Source organism: Carcharodon carcharias, chromosome 15 (genome assembly GCF_017639515.1).
Source record: "Carcharodon carcharias isolate sCarCar2 chromosome 15, sCarCar2.pri, whole genome shotgun sequence".
Classification (NCBI taxonomy): domain Eukaryota; kingdom Metazoa; phylum Chordata; class Chondrichthyes; order Lamniformes; family Lamnidae; genus Carcharodon; species Carcharodon carcharias.
In genome coordinates, this window is record NC_054481.1 from 98329440 (window position 1) to 98347220 (window position 17781).

At 44.3% G+C, this 17781-nt stretch overlaps 1 pseudogene; it reads left to right on the top strand.

Moving 5' to 3' along the window:
* Positions 1–582: 582 nt before the first annotated feature.
* On the top strand, positions 583–692 carry LOC121288741 (annotated as a pseudogene).
* The last annotated feature ends 17089 nt before the right edge of the window (positions 693–17781 follow it).

Sequence of the window (17781 nt, forward strand, 5' to 3'; positions counted from 1 at the left end):
CTGGAGCACAAGTATTCAGCACTTTTGCTGGAATGTTGTCAGGGCACATAGCCTTTGCAGTATCCAGTACCTTCAGCTGTTTCTTGATTTCACATGGAGTGAATCGAATTGCCAGAAGACTGGCATCTGTGATGTCAGGGGACAACGGAAGAGGCCAAGATGGATCACCCGCTTGGTACTTCTGGCCAAAGATCGTTGCAAATGTTTCAGCCTTATCTTTTGCACAGGTGTGCTGGGCTCTCCCATCATTGAGGATGGGGATATTTGTGGAGCCTTCCCCTATAGTGAGTTGTTTAATTGTCCACCACCAGTCATGACTGAATGTGACAGGGCTGCAGAGCTTAGATCTGATCCATTGGTTGTGGAATTGCTTAGCCCTGTCTATCACTTGCTCCTTATGCTGTTTGGCACGCAAGTAGTCTTGTGTTATAGCTTCACCAGGTTGACACCAAATTTTACGTATGCCTAGTGCTGATCCTGGCATACCCTCCTGCACTCTTCATTGAACCAGGTTGATTCACTGGCTTGATGGTAATGGTAGAACGGGGGATATGCCTGGCCATCAGGTTACAGATTGTGTTCACTACTATACTTTTAGGGATCATTTCTATAGTTCTTCACTTGAGAAATGTGTTCTAAAAAGATCGGTCTCACTAACCATGAGGAGGGCTTGGCCTAAATAGCCAAGTGGTTATGGTACTGTGTTTGTAACCCCAAAATCAAGAGTTCAAATCTCACAATGGCAAACTATGAAACAATGTAACTTCATCTGAAACAGATGGAAACATGTTTGTACTCGAAAGAGTTACAATTCTGCTGCTGCTGATGGTCCACAGTGCCTCGTGATTGCCCAGTCATGAGTTGCTAGATCTGTTTGAAATCTATCCCATTTCACACAATGGTTGTGCCACACAACACGATGGAGGGTATCCTCAATGTGAAGATGCAACTTTGTCTCCAAAACAACTGTGCGGTGGTCACTCCTACCAATACTGTCATGGGAAGATGCATTTGCAGCAGGCATTTTGATAAGGATGAAGTCAAGTGTGTTTTTCCCTCTTGTTGATTCCCTCACCACCTGTCGCAGATCCAGTCTAGCAGCTTTAACCTTTAGGTCTCAGCCAGCTCGTTCTGCACTGGCACTACCAAGCCACTTTTAGTGATGGGCATTGAAATCCCTTACCTAGAGTATATTCTGTACCCTGACCACCCTCAGTGCTTCCTCCAAGTGGTGTTCAACATGGAAGAGTACTAATTCATCAGCTGAGGGAGCTGCGGGGTGGTGGGGGGCTGGGGGGAGGGGGATGGGATAGATGGTAATCAGCAGGTGGTTTCTTTGCCCATGTTTGACCCAATGCCATGAGATTTCATGGAGTCCGGAGTCAATGTTGAGGATTGCATAACACTGGGGCCACCTTTGCTGGGTATGTTTTTGCTGGTGGCACAAGACACACCCAGAGATCATGATGGTGATGCCTGGGATATTATCCGTAAGGTATGATTCCGCTAGTATGGCTTTGACAGGCTGTTGCTTGACTGGTCTGTGAGACAGCTCTCCCAATTTGGGCACCAGCCCCCAGATGTTAGGAAGGAGGACTTTGCTGGGTTGACAGGGCTGAGTTTGCTGTTGTTGTTTCCAGTGTCTAGATCGATGCCGGGTGATCCATCCGGTTTCCTTCCTTTTTATTGACTTTTTAGCAGTTTCATGCAACTGAGTAGCTTGCTGGGCGATTACAGAAGGCACTTAAGGGTCAACCACATTGCTGTGGATCTGGAGGCATATGTAGGCTAGACCAGGTAAGAACAGCAGATCTCCTTCCAAAAGAACACTAATGAATTGACAATGGCCCAATGGTCATCATTGGACTTTTACTTCCAGGTTTTCATTGCATTCAAATTCCAGCATTTGCGTGGTGGGATTCGAACCCATGTCGGTAGCGCATTACTACCCTGGGTATGTGGATTACTAATCCATTGACAATACAACTAGGTCACCGCCTCCCCTAATTGCCAGAGATGTTTCAGCTCCCGATGGATTATTACCCTACTCCTCAGGACCCACCACAAATGTCTCTGACTGAGTTAGAGTTGGAGACTTCAGAAAGTTTTGTGGTATTTACCTTGATAGTTATCTAGGAAATGTTAGACAGATTAAAACCTAGTCTAACTCCTGGGTAACTACAGAAATGATGCCATATCACTCACAATGACCTCGACTACCACCTCCCACCCTATCGACCTACCACTTCAGCCACTTACCACCTCCCCAACTGCCACCCTATCCATTTCAGCTACCTGCCACCCTAGCCACTAGCCACCTCACCCACCTACCACTTCATCAACAAGCCACCTTACCTACCTACCATCTCACCCACCTACACTTTACCCATTTACCCAACTCACCTCACCCATCCTATCCACCTACCACTTACCAACTTACCTCACACATCCTACCCAGTTACCTACCTACCTGTTCACCCTACCCTTTCATTCATTCATTGACTCACCCATTCGCTAACATTCAAACTGGACTTTTTAACTTTCATATGACAGATAGTGTCATAAAAAAGGGGACTGTTCTGTCTTCCCCTGACTCTACTCCACTGTTATGGAGCTCTCTGAAGAGTGCTGCGCTCTGCATTTCTGGGAAAGCTGGGCTTGCAAAGGTCCCAGAAGAAATGCGGAGCAGCATCAAGCTGGGGGAATGTTCGAGCTGAGTGGCAATCCAACGATGGTTGCTGCTCCTCTGAAGATTTGGGCCACTGATGGGATAAGAGTGTTGTTCTGTGTGGAGAGATTGAGTAGAACAGGCCTGTACTGTGAAATTTAGAGTGGTGATTTCATTGAAACATATAAGATTCTGAGACAGCTTCACAGGGTACATGTTGAGAGGCTGTTTCCCCTGACTTCGGAGTCTAGAACAAGGGACATAAGGAGTCGGTCATTTAGCAATGATATGTGGAGAAATTTCTCCACTCAGAAGGGAGGATTGTGGATGCTTCATTGTTGAGTATATTCAGGACTGAGATGTTTGGGCTCAGCCATGATCTTATTAAATGGCAAAGTATGCCTGAGGGGCCTTATGCCATACTCCTGCTCTCATTTCTTATGTTCTTATGAGTCCAAAAACTTTTAACTGAGGAGGTGCCAATATAGCCACTCAAAGATGCCATCCAAAATAAAACCAAAAGATTCAGGAAATGCTTAGCAGGTCTGGCAACAACTACAGAGAGAGAAATGGGGTTAACGTTTCAGGTTGACGTCTTTTGATCAGAGTTCTTGACAAAGTCTTCTCAGTGGTGCATCTTGCAACAATGGAGTTTCCTATCTCATGGAAAGTATACAGAATTATTAGGAAACCATGTCCCAGCATAGAAAGAATTCCTGACTTTGGGAGGTACATAACCAAATTACTGGTTCTTGAGAAAACAAAATTCTATCCTCCTTACCACATAAAAAGTAGGAAATCAGATGGTTTTACTTCCCTTGATAGTCACCATTCTCTCTTCATGTGAAGACTGCACATTTAGAGCAACAATCCCACCATCAAAAAAAGTGAGCCTGAAGGAGCTGAAGTCATAAGTAATATCAACAATTAAATTAAGTTTGCTGGCATGAGCAGGATACAGGATCAGTACTGAGTGAGCACTGCACTGTCAGAACTGTCACCTATCGAGTGAGACATTAAATTGAGGCCCTTCCTGCCATCTTAGGTAGATGTGAAAGATCCTCTGGGGTACCATTCGAAGAAGATCAGGTGCTTTCTCCCTGGTCAATATTTCCCAGTCTAGGACAATATTTATCCCTCAGCTACATCACTAAAACAGATTCTCTGTCCATTGTGGGAAATTGTTTTGTGCAATTTGGTTTTTCTTATGTTACACCTATGACTACATTTCAGGAATATTTCATTGATTGTCAATAGATCTTGAAAGGCATCACATAAATGCATTTTATTTCAGTGAATTGAAATAAGGTAAGTCTATAAAATTTGGCCAAGTCAAAACTTTCCACATCTGATTGTCTGGACAGGATTTTTTTAGTTTCACCCTTCCATTTCCAGGACAATCCCTGGAAAGGAAGGGATCATAGGCCAGCATTATCCCATTCTCATTTACACAATGCATGTTCCATCGTGGCTACTGAGCAATAATCTCTGCCCCCATTATTTTTGACATCTGCTGTTGTTGATGGTTCTGTTATTCCCATTTACACCTTTTCTTGAGCCATCATTTGTTTCTTCACTTGTCCTACCATTGACTCCTTTTGCTTTGCACCGCCAATTCTTTTGTCATTCACCGAAGAGTGGAATCACAGTCGGGTTGCCACTCCACTCCTTTTTGCTTACACTGAAATGCAACTGCACCTTTCTCGCCTGACCTTCCGACAGGTGCCAGGTGAGAAAAGTGCAGCGCAGCTTGTCCAGGAATCCTCAGTCGAGTGCAGGAGAGTTGGACAAAAGGGAAACATGGACCCTTTTTTAAGGCACTAGCTGCAGTAAAGCACATGAATTTAAAGTTGCCAGCCACTTTGAGAAGCCAGGGAGCAGGTAAGTGGGTAGGATTTTTGGAGGTGGGGGTCTTTGGTAGGATGCTCAGAGAAGTGGTTAGGATGGTCAAGCGGGCGGTCAGATTGAGGGGGCATAGGATAGACAGAGGGTAGGATTGAGGGGGTAGAATGGGGGATGGTAGGAATGTTGGTGGGTAGGATTGGGGATGGTAGGAAGGTTGGGGTGACAGGATGGTCAGGGAGGTAGGATGATCAGTGGGGCAGGGGGGTGGTTTGGATTGTCAGGTGGGTAGGATTGGGATGGTAGGATAGTCAGGTGGGTAGGATGGTCAGAGGGGTAGGATGGTCGGGGGGGGTAGATGGTCAGTGGGGGGGTCAGGTGGTAAGTGGGCGAGAGGGGTTGGATTGTCAATGGGGGTAGGATGATCGGGGATGACTGATCAGTGAGGGGAGGGTCAAGTGGTCAGTGGGGTTGTTCGGGTCATCGAGGAAGTTGGATGGTCAGTGGGGGGGGGGGCTGAGTGGTCAGTTGGAGGAGTGGTCGGGTGTTCAGGGGGTGTTGGGCAGTAGGTGAGATGGACGGGTGGTTGGCGGGTTCATTTGGTCAGTGAGGGTAATTGGGGTTGGGGGGTAGTCGTGGCTGTGGCGGGTTGTCATGGGGACGGGGCGATAGATGGGATGAGTGGGATTAGTTGGGTGCTGTGGGGGTAATTGGGGTGGTAATCGGGGGGTGGGGGGTATCTGGAGTGGTGGGGGTTAGTCGGGAGCTTGAGAGGGTAGTTGGAGGGTTTAGTCGGATGATGGGGTTTGAGGGAATAGTTGGGTGGTGGGTCCCTGGGGGTGGGTTGGAGATGTCAACACAATAGTTGCTCAGGAGCTGGAAACAGTTAGAAGAGGTTTTATTATTTTAACTTTTCCAGGTTAACCATCCCAGTAAGACAGTTGGAACCATCTGAAGACTGAATTTTAAGTTGGAGTACCAGATGGTTCCCAGCACAGGGTAATTTCCTAATGGAAGTTTGAACTTTCCAGGCAATTCCCATGTATTCCTTGCATGGAGATTTCCAGGAATGGGGAGGGACCCAGCAGTGCATCTTTGGGGTCCCCACTACCACGCCTCCACCCAGCCCCCGGGACAACACCTTGGGGAACTGAAGTTATGGGCCTAATCTCTCCTGTCTGCCACCTAATCACAGTCTTTCCTGTTAGTTTTCATCCTCCCCTTCCCTCTTTGCCTGACTCTGTCCTTGCTTAAAACCTATTACATCTCTAACTGCTCCCAGTCCTGATGAAAGGTTAGCAACCTGCTGAATAATTCTGACGTTTTCTATTTTTATTTCAGAAGTACTTAATTAGCTGTTTTGCAAAGCCCTGGGTTGTGAAAGGTGCTATAAAAAGGCAAATCTTTCTTACTTTTTAATTCTTTCCACTTCCTCAGCCCTATAAAACTCAAACATGACAAAACAGCAGATTAGAGATACAAGCACAAAGGATTGAGTTGACTGGGCTTTTGGGGGTGGAATGCGTGAGCGGCAGATGGACAACTACTTCTAGACCTGTACTAGTAGATCCATTAAGATATTAGCTGTAGGTCATTCTGATTTTTGGTAGATTCATCATGCATTTTTTCTCTAATGAGAGCTGGCTTAAAACATATAATGGGGTGATAACCTGCAAGGTGAAACTCTGGGTTTAGTTGAATCTGAGTATGGCCATCTCAAGCACAATGAAGTAATTATTCCAGCCATTGTAAAGGGCCTGTGGAGCAGTGAGTAAGCCAACACTATTGTTATTCAAAGCAATAAGTTTATCTGAACCAAAAATAAAAATAGCTAGAAAAACTCAGCAAGTCTGACAGCATCTGCGGAGAGGAACACAGTTAACGTTCCGAGGCCATATGACTCTTCATCAGAACTGAGGAGATATAGCAATGAGATGAAATATAAGCTGGTTGAGAGGGGTGGGACAGGTAGAGCTGGATAGAGGGCCAGTGATAGGTGGAGGCAAAGAAGAGATTGCCAAAGATGTCATAGACAAAAGGACAAAAGGGTGTTGATGGTAGTGATATTATCTAAGGGATGTGCTAATGGTAATATTAAGGATGGAAAGCAGGACAAGCAAGTGACAGATAGCCCTAGTGGGGGTGGGGTGGGGGGGAAGGGATCGAAATAGGCTAAAAGGTGGAGATGAAACAATGGATGGAAATACATTTAAAAATAATGGAAATAGGTGGGAAAAGAAAAATATATATATTTTTTAAATTATAAATATTGGAAAATTAGTTCAACAACTTCAAATCATGAACTCTCTCCTCCATCCCCACCCCCTTGCTGATCCCCTTTTCCAATAATTTATCATTTTTTTTAAACTATGTTTTTCTTTCTTTCCAGCTATTTTTATTTTTGTTTCAGATGTCCAGCATCCACAGTATTTTGCTTTTATCTTAAGTTTATTTGAAATACAGCCCACATTTGCCTGCACAACAGTGATTACACTTTCAAGGTAAATGCTTTGGGCAGTCCTGAGGACATGAAAAGCCCCAAAGAAATGCAAGTCCTTTCCTCTTTCTGCTACATTCAACCGCATAAACACGGGGGCCATACATACACCTTTGCACCAATGATGACTGCAGTATTAAAAGATACTTATGTACCCAGATCTGTTTGAGCTCCTTAGTAATTTAACAATGTTACAGAAAATTCAAATTAAAGTAATTTTTCCACCTAGTGAGGGTTCATCCATACAATGCAAACCTGAGGGTCGAATGTGACTCTATGTTGGAGGCAGCGGATGCTGCCACTTGCCCTCTTCTATCTCACTTACAGGTGCCTCCAGGAAGGGACTAAGTCCCGAGGAGCAGGACTCTCTATCAGGCGTCAGCCCCAGAACCAGCCCAGAGATACACCAAGAAGGAGAGGAAGAGGAGAGCTCCACACATGTGGTGGTGTCACAGTGGTCACTTGCACCCTCCACCAATTTAGGAACATGCACCTCAGTGGGTATTGGCACTAGTTTAGGAAGGGTCTCAGAATCTGGTGGTCACAGCACGGATATGTGTCCGAGCAGGAGGAGGCAGGTTCATGCGAGCTCCCCGACTCTTGGAGGATTGCTGGGGAAGAGGCATCTGTGAGGTCTGAGTCAGATGACAAACCTCTGAAATAGGCCTTCCAACTCATGGTGGAGAGTTAGCAAGAGGCAGGGGAACATCACGCAGAGCTGTTGGAAGACCTCAACAGAGTGGTGCCCAGTTGGATGCATCCATTCACATACTCTCTGATGAAGTGGTGCCCACATGTGCGCGTATAGAGTTCTCCATGGAGAGGATGACAGATGCCATGGAGACCCTGGTCCAGCAGAGTGCCCAGTTTCTGCTGGAGATGTGTGCATACCTGCACTCCATCGCTGTTGCCGTGGGTGAGATCATGCAGTGGCAATGTGAGAGGGGAACAGGGCACCTCGACGTCCGTCCAGTCGTTGGGCAGGGCCCTCGGGCACCCAGAGAGAGGAGGAGCAGCAGCTGGGCAGCCCTGGGCCATCTGATTAGGACTGTCAGAGGTTCTCTGCTCCCTCAGAATCCCCTTTGCCTGTGAACCCTTTCAACCTTATCCTCTGTCACCACAGAGGGAGCAGCTGGCACACAGGAGGGCAGCCAAAGTAAGCTGGGGCATTCCAGGACTTGGCTCTCCAGAGGGCGGCCTTTCGAAGTCATCAAAGGCAACAGGGCAAACAACTCCACAGGCTGCATCCACCCCTGCTATGGATGTCAGGGCAGCACCTAGAAGAAGTGAGAGGCAATGTAAAATCAATAACATTTGATCTTAAGTGGTTTTACGGGGGAACACTGTCACTGTATTAGCTGCAACTATATTCACTCTCACTCTCACTGTTATCAATAGGGCATTGTTATATAGGCTTTTTGAAACACCCCCCAACCCCCACATCCTATCACCACAACACCGCCCCCCCACAAATTCTAGCAGTTTATCTACACGCAACTGGACCATAAGTGATTCTGGACAGAGAAGTATGTGTATGGCAGGACCTTTTGCAGCCTTGTGCAAGCACCCTTCCACGCATGCAGAGCCTTCCCTTATCTCACTGTCCTGAGCATTTTCAATGTTGCCTGCTGGGGTTCTCTTTCAGTTGTCTATCTAAGCTGACCTGCATCTGCATCCACCCATTGATCGCACTCCCATGCAGCACCTGTACCCGTCCAACATGAGGCTCCACTCACTTTCGGTATTGCAAGGATGGCAGTGGTCAGATTTCTGATGAGCTCTCCCACCATTTTCCCTCCCCCAGTCACCTATGTCCATAACAATAGACCCCCGACACTGAGGAAGCGATAGTGTAATGGTATTGTCACTGGACTAGTAATCCAGAGACCCTGGGTAATGCTCTGGGAACCCAGGTGAAATTTGAATTCAATAAAAAAAAAACTGGAATCAAAATGAAAAGTTCAGTGATGACCAAGAAGCGATTCTTGTAAAAACCCATCTGGTTCACCCTTTTAGGGAAGGAAATCTGTCGTCCTTACCTGGTCTGACCTACATGTGACTCTAGACCTACAGTATTGTGATTGACTATTAAATGCCCTCTGAAATGGCCCAGCAAGCCACTTAGTTGTAACAAACTGCTACAAATACACAAAAAAGAAATGAAACCGGACTGACCACCCGACATCAACGTAGGCACTGGAAGCGACAATTGCAGGCCTGTTGACCCTGCTTTACTAAGAGGACAGCACTATTGATGACCCCTTCCATTACTTTACTGATGTTTGAGAGTAGACTGACGGGGTGGTAATTGGTCAGATTGGATTTGCCCTGCTTTTTGTGTACAGGACAATTTTCCACAGAGCCAGGTAGATGCCAATGTTGTAGCTGTACTGGAACAGCTTGAGGTGTGGCAAGTTCTGGAGCACAAGTCTTCAGTACCATTGCCGGAATATTGTCAGGGCCCATATCCTTTGCAGTATCCAGTGCCTTCAGCCGTTTCTTGGTATCACGTGGAGTGAATCAAATTGGCTGAAGACTGGCATCTGTGATGCTGCGGATCTCCGGAGGAGGCCAAGATGGATCATCCACTCGGCACTTCTGACTGAAGATTGCTGCGAACACTTCAGCCTTATCTTTTGCACTGATGTGCTGATCTGCTCTATTATTGAGGATGGGGATATTTGTAGAACCTCCTCCGCCAGTGAATTGTTTAAATATCCACCACTATTCAGGACTGAATGTGACAGGACTGCAGAGCTTAGATCTGATCTGTTGATTGTGGGATCACTTAGCCCTGTCTATCACTTGCTGCTTATGCTGTTTGGCATGCAAATAGTCCTGTGTTACAGCTCCACCAGGTTGACACCTCATTTTTAGGTATGCTTGTTGCTGGCATGTCCCCCTCCACTCTTCATTGAACCAGGGTTGATCCCCTGGGATGATGGTAATGGTAGAGTGGGGGATATGCCGGGCTATGAGGTTACAGATTGAGTATAATTCTGTTGCTGCTGATGGCCCACAGCTCCTCATGGATGCCCAGTCTTGAGTTGCTAGATCTGTTTGAAATCAATCCCATTTAGCACGGTGGTAGTGCCACACAACACGATGGAGGGTACCCTCAATTTGAAGGTGGGATGTCATCTCCACAACAACTGTGCATTCGTCACTCCTACCGACACGGTCGTGGACAGATAGGTTGGTGAGGATGAGGTCAAGTATGTTTTTCCCTCTTGTTGGTCCCCTCACCAACAGCCACGGATCCAGTCTAGCAGCTATGTCCTTTAGGACTCAGCCAGCTTGATCTGTAGTGGTGCTACCGAGCCACTCTTGGTGATGGAGATTGAATTCCCCCTCCCAGAGTACATTCTGCTCCCTTGCCACCTTCAGTGCTTCCTCCAAGTAGTGTTCAACATGGAGGAGCACTGATTCATCCAGTGAGGGTGGTGTGTGGTAATCAACAGGAGGTTTTCTTGCCCATGTTTGATGTCATGTTACTTAATGGGGTTCAGCATCAATGTTGAGAACTCCCAGGGCAACTCCCTGCCCACTGTATGCCACACTGCTGAGTCTATCTTGCCAGTGGTACAGGACATACCCAGGGCTGGTGATGGTGGTGTCTGGGACATTATCCGTAAGGTATGATTCCGTGAGGATTTCTATGTCAGGCTGTTAATTGACCAGTCTGTGAGACAGCTCTTCCAATTTTGGCACTAGCCCCCAGGTGTTAGACTCTGCAGAGTCGACAGGTCTGAATTTGCCATTGTCATTTCTGGTGTCTTGGTTGATGCCGGGTGGTCCGTCCAGGTGGTCTGTGGCAGGATTCGAACTCGGGTCCCCAGAGCATTACCCTGGGTCTCTGGATTACTAGTCCAGCGACAATATCACTACACCATTGCCTGTATGAACGGCTACTCCTCATTGCTGCTCATCCCCATCTCCAAGTAGCTTAGCCCCAGCCTCACGTTTGTCCCTCCTTGCCTCCAGAAGCAAGGTCACAGCTGCCTGGACACGCCTGCTGTTTGCCTGTGAGGTGTTCCAGTGCCAACATGGTTACCTCAATGCTATATTGGCACATTCACTGGCCATTGTTCGAGCAGCCCTCTGAGGCATTCCCCTTTAATTCACCAATGCTTAATGGTCTTGGCTCCTTGACAGGCCCTCTACTGGGCTGCTTCTTCTTGCTTGGTACATATGGTCATGACCTTTGGTGGACCATGTGTCTGAGAACAAAATAACTTAAAGCCCTTCAAATGACTGTTAATTGCATTATTTGCAGGTTCAAGTGCTGAATCCATCCAGATCCCAATGGCGGTTCAAAAATCAATGGAAGGCGGGACTGCATCAGAAAGCTGGTACTCTGCAACAATATCCAATTTTACACCCTGGTCTACCTCTGGTCCCTCTTCATTCAGGGATCAAAAATCCAACCCATAGTTTCTCCCTAGATTAAAATCTGTAATATAATAAATATGCAGCTCATGTTGTAGGGCTTAGTGGAGTTTGTTCCTGATGGAGCCTAAATCTTTCCTGTGAAGCCATAGGTAAAATTGAGAGGATATTCCTTAGATAATTTTGCACTTTGAAAAACAAATGTCAGATATTTTATGTTTCAATATTTGGATCTGACTTGTGTGAAATGATACAGCCAGCTGGAAATTCAATTTGAAGTAATTTATTTAAATTTTGACCTATAAGATTTACATTCTGGGGATGTAATAATTAATCTGCAGCAGAAAAAGATCAAAAAATCAAACATGAGAAAGTTCAATTTGAAAACACACATCATAAAATCTGTTTGCTGCAGGAAAAAGCAAAATAGCAAAAGACACAAATATTTTGTAGATTCTGCCAACAGTTTTGTAAAGGACACAACTTTTTTCACTGTTCTTTAATCTCTTAGCCTTTAAATAGTTTATTTGACATCTGTAAGTTTCATTCTTTTTAAAAAGACAAGAAGAGAAGAGATGACAAACAGAAATAGTCATCAGGTAAAACTCAGCTTGGGCCTAAAGGCTTGAAGATTGTAGGAAGAAGGATGGCAGGGAATTCTACAGCCCTGCGATCCTGGGTAGGAATGAGTTAGAGTATGAGGTGGGCTGATGAAATTTGATTCCAACAGCAAGAGGGAAGAAGAAGAAGATGAGGAAGAGAGGAGAGATCAGTTGAGTATTGGCCAATGCTTTTTTTGGCATAATAAAGTATAAACAGAGTGGGAGATTGGAGGCTACAGCTGAGGGAAGGGTTTCATGTCGGCCAATAGGCCTCCAGTTCTACCTTGTCCAGGAGAAAAAAATGTAATGGTGGCAGCAACACAACATTTTAGCTACAAAGCAGTTAATATGCACTTGATTCAGGATTTTCTGCCATCCTTTATCTAATTGACAAGCACATTGTGGATTCATTGACTGCTCAGACAAATACATAATTTGTTCTTCAATAACTTTTAATAAACCCTCAATTTGTGTCATCAGTTGTGACATGAATAGAGCTCAGTATTTAAAATAATTTATTTCTATCATTGCAGTCTGCAAAAGTGAATTGCCACATCGTCTATACACTTGTACAGCCTTGAGTATATTCATCAAATTGATGAGGAAAGATTTGTGGGAAAGAAAGAAAGTAAACTAGTCATACAAAGGCAAATGTCACTGACATTTACTCTATTATACCACATTTCACACAAGTGAATTCAGCAATTAAGCATGTTTAAAACTCAAGGTCAGACAATAAGCAGAACTCTGCTGAATTTGTTTTCCTGAATTCAGCTGAATGTTTGCTATTTAATTTACCCAATTCACTACGGTTGCCTGTCAATCTCCAAACATATGAAGCTCCATTGTATTGTGGTTTCTATGCTAATTTCTTTTGATATTTTCTATGCAATTGCAGCAAATTAAAATAAGAGCTTCATCTTTCTCCTCATGCCTGCCTATATATCTCTCAATCAGTCACCTATCTCTCAGTCTGGCAGTAGCGGTAAATTTAATAATACACCAGTGATCTCCAAGGTAACAGTTTTATTCCAGTTTTTCCTCATTGGTATCCTAATAATTCTGTCAGTCTATTCCATAAAGACTAAACTGAAAGGTATCCAAGTACTCCAACCTTAACTCTTATTGTGGCATAGATAAGTTTAAACATTTGGCACCCAGGTTTCTGACAAATGACTACACCCATTAACAGTCTTTCTTGCAGAATGAAGTGAAGTAAGTGGTGCATGTGCCAGTGTGGGAATTTGGGAAACAGTGATCACAATATCATCAGGTTCAGAGCATTTAGTCTGAATGTTGTCCAGGTCTTGCTGTATTTGGACATCAGCTGCTTCAGTATCTAAGGAGTCATGAATGGTACTGAACATTGTGCAATCATCAGTGGCCATCCACACTTCTGACCTTATGACGGAGGGAAGATCATCAATGAAACAGCTGAAGATAGTTAAGTCTAGACATTACCCTGAGGAACATCTGTAATGATGTCCTCTGGTTGAGATAATTGGCTTCGAGCAATGGCAATCATTTTGCTTTCTGCTAGGTGAGGCCCCAACCAGTGAACAGTTTTCCCCTTCATTCCCATGGACTTCAGTTTTGCTCAGGCTCTTTGATGCCACAATCAATCAAGATGCTCACCTCTGGAATTCAGCTCCTTTGTCCATGAGTATCTCCAGCAGAACCCAAATTGAGGATCGGTGAGCAGGCTATTGCTGAGTAAGTGGCACTTGATAGCATTGTTAATGATACCTTCCATCACTTTTGCTGATGATTGAAAGTAGAACCACAGGCTGGTAATTGACCAGATTGGATTTGTCCTGCTTTTTGTGGAGGGTACACCTGGGCAATTTTCCACATTGTTGGTCAGATACCAGTGTTGTAGCTGTACTGGAACAGCTTGACTAGGGACAGGATTAGTTCTCGAGCACAAGTCTTCAGTACTACTGTCAGAATGTTGTCAAGGCCCATAGGCGTTGCTGTATTCAGTGCCTTTAGCCATTTCTTGATATCATCAGCAATTGGCGAAGACTGGCATTTCTGTTGTTTGGGATCTCAGGAGGAAGCCAAGATTAACCATCCACTCGGCATTTCTGTCTGAAGATGGTTGCAAACTTTTCAGCCTTATCTTCTGCACAGATATACTGGGCTGCCCCATCATTGGGGCTGGGAGTATTTGTGGAGCCTCCCTTCCTGGTTAGTTGTTTAATTGTCCACCAAAATTCATGACTGAGTGGTGCAGGACTGGTGAACATTGATCTGGTCCATGATTGTGGGGTTGCTTAGCTCTGTCCTACTGCTTTCTCTGTTTCACATGCATGTAATTCTGTCTTGTAGCTTCACCAGGTTCACAGCTCATTTTTAAGTTTGCCTCATGCTACTCCTGGCATGCTCTCCTTCACTCATCACTGAACCAATAAGGAGATGGGAGCCCATAGAATTAAGGGATAACTTTCTGTATAAATACAAAATTGGCTCAGCAACAGGAAGCAAAGGGCAATGGTAAGCGAATGTTTTTCTGGCTAGGAGGTGGTTTACATCGATGCTCTTCAAGGGTAATTTTTCTTGTAAATGACCTAAACTCAGGTGTAAGTCAAATGAAAGGTGGGGCTGATTGGGAACCAAAAGGAGATTTTGTGAGGCAAAGGGCATAGCTTAGAACATGAATTAGGAGGAGAATTAGGCTTTTCAGCCCCTCGAACCTGCTCCACCATTCAATAAGATTCTAAGTAAGTAATAAGTGAGTACATTGCATCTGTCTTCACAAAAGATGAGGAGGATATTGCTAGTGTCACAATAAAGAAAGTGGTAGTGGAGAAATCAGACAAGATAAAAACAGAAGGTACTAAACAGTTTGGCAGCACTCAAAATAGAGGTTACCCAAAATGGGTGGGATGTGTCCTCGGTCGCTGAAAGAAGTAAGGATGGAAATTGAGGAGGCTGCGGCCAGAATCTTCCAATCCTCCTTGGATATCGGAGTGGCAGCAGAGACTGGAGGATTTCAAATATCACATGCCTGTTCAAAAAGGTGGAGGGAGGTTTAAATCCAGCAAATACAGGCCAATCAGTGTAACATCAGTGGGAGGGTAATTTTTAGAGGCATTAATCTGGGACAAAATTAATTGGCAATTGGTAAAATATGGATTGATAAATGGAAGCCAGCACAGAATTGTTAAAGGCAAGCTGTGCTTGACTAACTCAATACAGTTTTTTGATGAAGTAACAGAACGGGTGGGTGTTGCCTATATGGACTTTCAAAAGGTGTTTGATAATAAAATATAGACTTGTAAGCAAAACTGAAGCCCATGGGATTACAGGGGCTTTGTGAATATTAAATTGGCTAAAGGACAGGATGCAGAGGTAATTTTGAACGGTTGTTTTTCAGACTGGAGAGAAGTGTGCTGTGATGCCACTAGGAGTTGGTTTTGGGGCCACTGCTTTTTCTCATATAAATTTGTGACCTGGACTTGGTTGTGCAGGGTGTAACTTCAAAGTTTGCAGCTGACACAAATCTTGGAAATTTAGTAAACAATGAGGAAGATATTAACAGACTCCAGGAGAACATATCCGAAGAGGTGAAATGACAGACACATGGCTGATGAAATTTAATACAAAGTGTGAAGTGATTAATTTTGGTAGGATGAATGAATGGAGGCAATATCAGCTAAATGATACAATCTTTAAAGGTAACAGGACAAGTTGAGAAGGCTATTGAAATGGCATACGGGATCCTTGACTTGATAAATAGTGGCATAGAGTACAGAAGCATGCGAGTTATACTAAAACTTCATAGTATATTGGCTAGCCTCAGCTGGAGTATTGTGTCCAATTCAGGGTATCACACTTTCAGAAGGATGTCAAGATCTTTCAGCTGGTGCAGATGAGATTTGGTACTTCAGTTATGTGGAGAAAGACTAAAATAACTGGGGTTGTTCTCCTTAGAGCAGAGAAGGTCAAGGGGAGATATGATAGAGGTATTTAGTTTGGCAAGACCAGAGGCCACAGGTTTAAAATGATTGACTAAAGAACCAAATATGAAGAAACGTTTTTTATGTGGCAAGCTGCCTTGGTCTGAAATGCGATGCCTGAAAGGGTGGTTGCAGCACATTCAATTATAACTTTCAAGAGGACATTGGAATAATTTCTGAAGGGGGGAAAAATAGCAAGTCAATGAAAAAGGGCTGGGAAGTGGGATTATTTGGATAGCTTTTTCAAAGAATCAGTACAGGCATATTGGGCCATAAATGTCTCTTTTTCTACTGCATCATTCTATGATTCTATGATTAACTCTGCTTTTCTGACTTTTAATTGGCTATATAGATCAGTCAGATACTGATCCACAGAGATTAGAAAGGTCTCTGCTTTAGTGCACAATCTTTTCTGAGTTGGCAGAGGATATGTATTTTTGACCTGAGATAGCAGATGTAGAGTGGTTGATAATTTGGAAAGCTTTGGAAAGGTTGAAAGTTTGCTAGGACATGGGGAATCAGTGGCTTTTCGACCAGGAATGATGTGAGGTATCTATTGGGTCATGTTGTCATACTTCTTAAATTTACTCTTGGAACACTGCGGTCATATTTATTGCTCATCTCTTGAGAAGGTGGGCCTTCTCCTTGAGCTGCCTCCATAATGATATTATACAAGGCTGTGTGACTTGGATGGAAATTGGAGCTTGTGGCAGTCCCATAACATTGCTGCCCTTGTCCTTCCCATTGAAGAAGCTTGCAGGGAAGGGAGATGATGTTGAAGTAACCTTGGTGAGCAGTTACTGCTTCCTGTGGATCGCACACGTTGCAGCCAAATTTCTGGTGGTGAAGAAGCCGATTATTGAGACCTATGACAGGAGCTCTAATCTTTGTTTTATACGGTGGTGTGTTGCACTCAACTGAACTAGGAAAGAGTCAGGCTCAACATCAATTCTAATAGTATAACCTAAAAATGTTGGTGATCCCTTTACAGCTTATTGAGAGCAAGCTGATAACTCATAGCAAGTATTTAGCAGAGTTCTCATTGTGACTTATCTCCTCCAACAGGGAGTTTCATAACAATCCAGGTACCTATTGATGAAATCCAAACCAGCAGAAAGATGAATGGTGCTATCAACATGCCTGGCAGTGGCAATAAAATATCACAATGCGACTGGAATAATTAACTCTGAGTTGCAGTGTGATGTCATCTACACCAATAACAGACCTATCAGTACAGTAAATATCATGGCTTCTCCTTTCTTTTCTGTGCTAAGTACATAAAACAAACGTCATCAGCAACATAAATGCACAAATGAACGTAAGCAAAATGTCTTTGAGCCTTACATGTATTTATAGCTTGCACTACCATCATGGCTTTCTGCGAAGTCTTGTACATTGTAGCCTTTTGTTGGGAGATTGACTCTGGTTATATAGCAGTGATCTCCCATTCAGGAGGCTAAAGTGTCAACATCAAACTTGATCCTCAGACTAATCTGACTGAAGTCAGTAATGGTCTTTGAGACCTCTTGGCATCATCATGAGAAATGAAGGTTCATGGTGGGAAAGCATTCTGATTCTGGTGAAGGCCTGGAGGAAGGTTTATAAGAGGTCTCCCCTCATTGAATTTTATCTCTTACAACCTTAAAATGGAACTGCACTGAGAATGATTTCAGAGTTTAACTCGGTCTATCTTATCCTTCAGCTACAGGATAAAGCATAGCATTAATGGAGTTGAGAAATGGGGGGAGGTGGGATGTAAGAACAAGCAAAAAAATTTGCTAGTCTTGCACAGCATGTGGAAGAAACACAAAAGCAATTGGC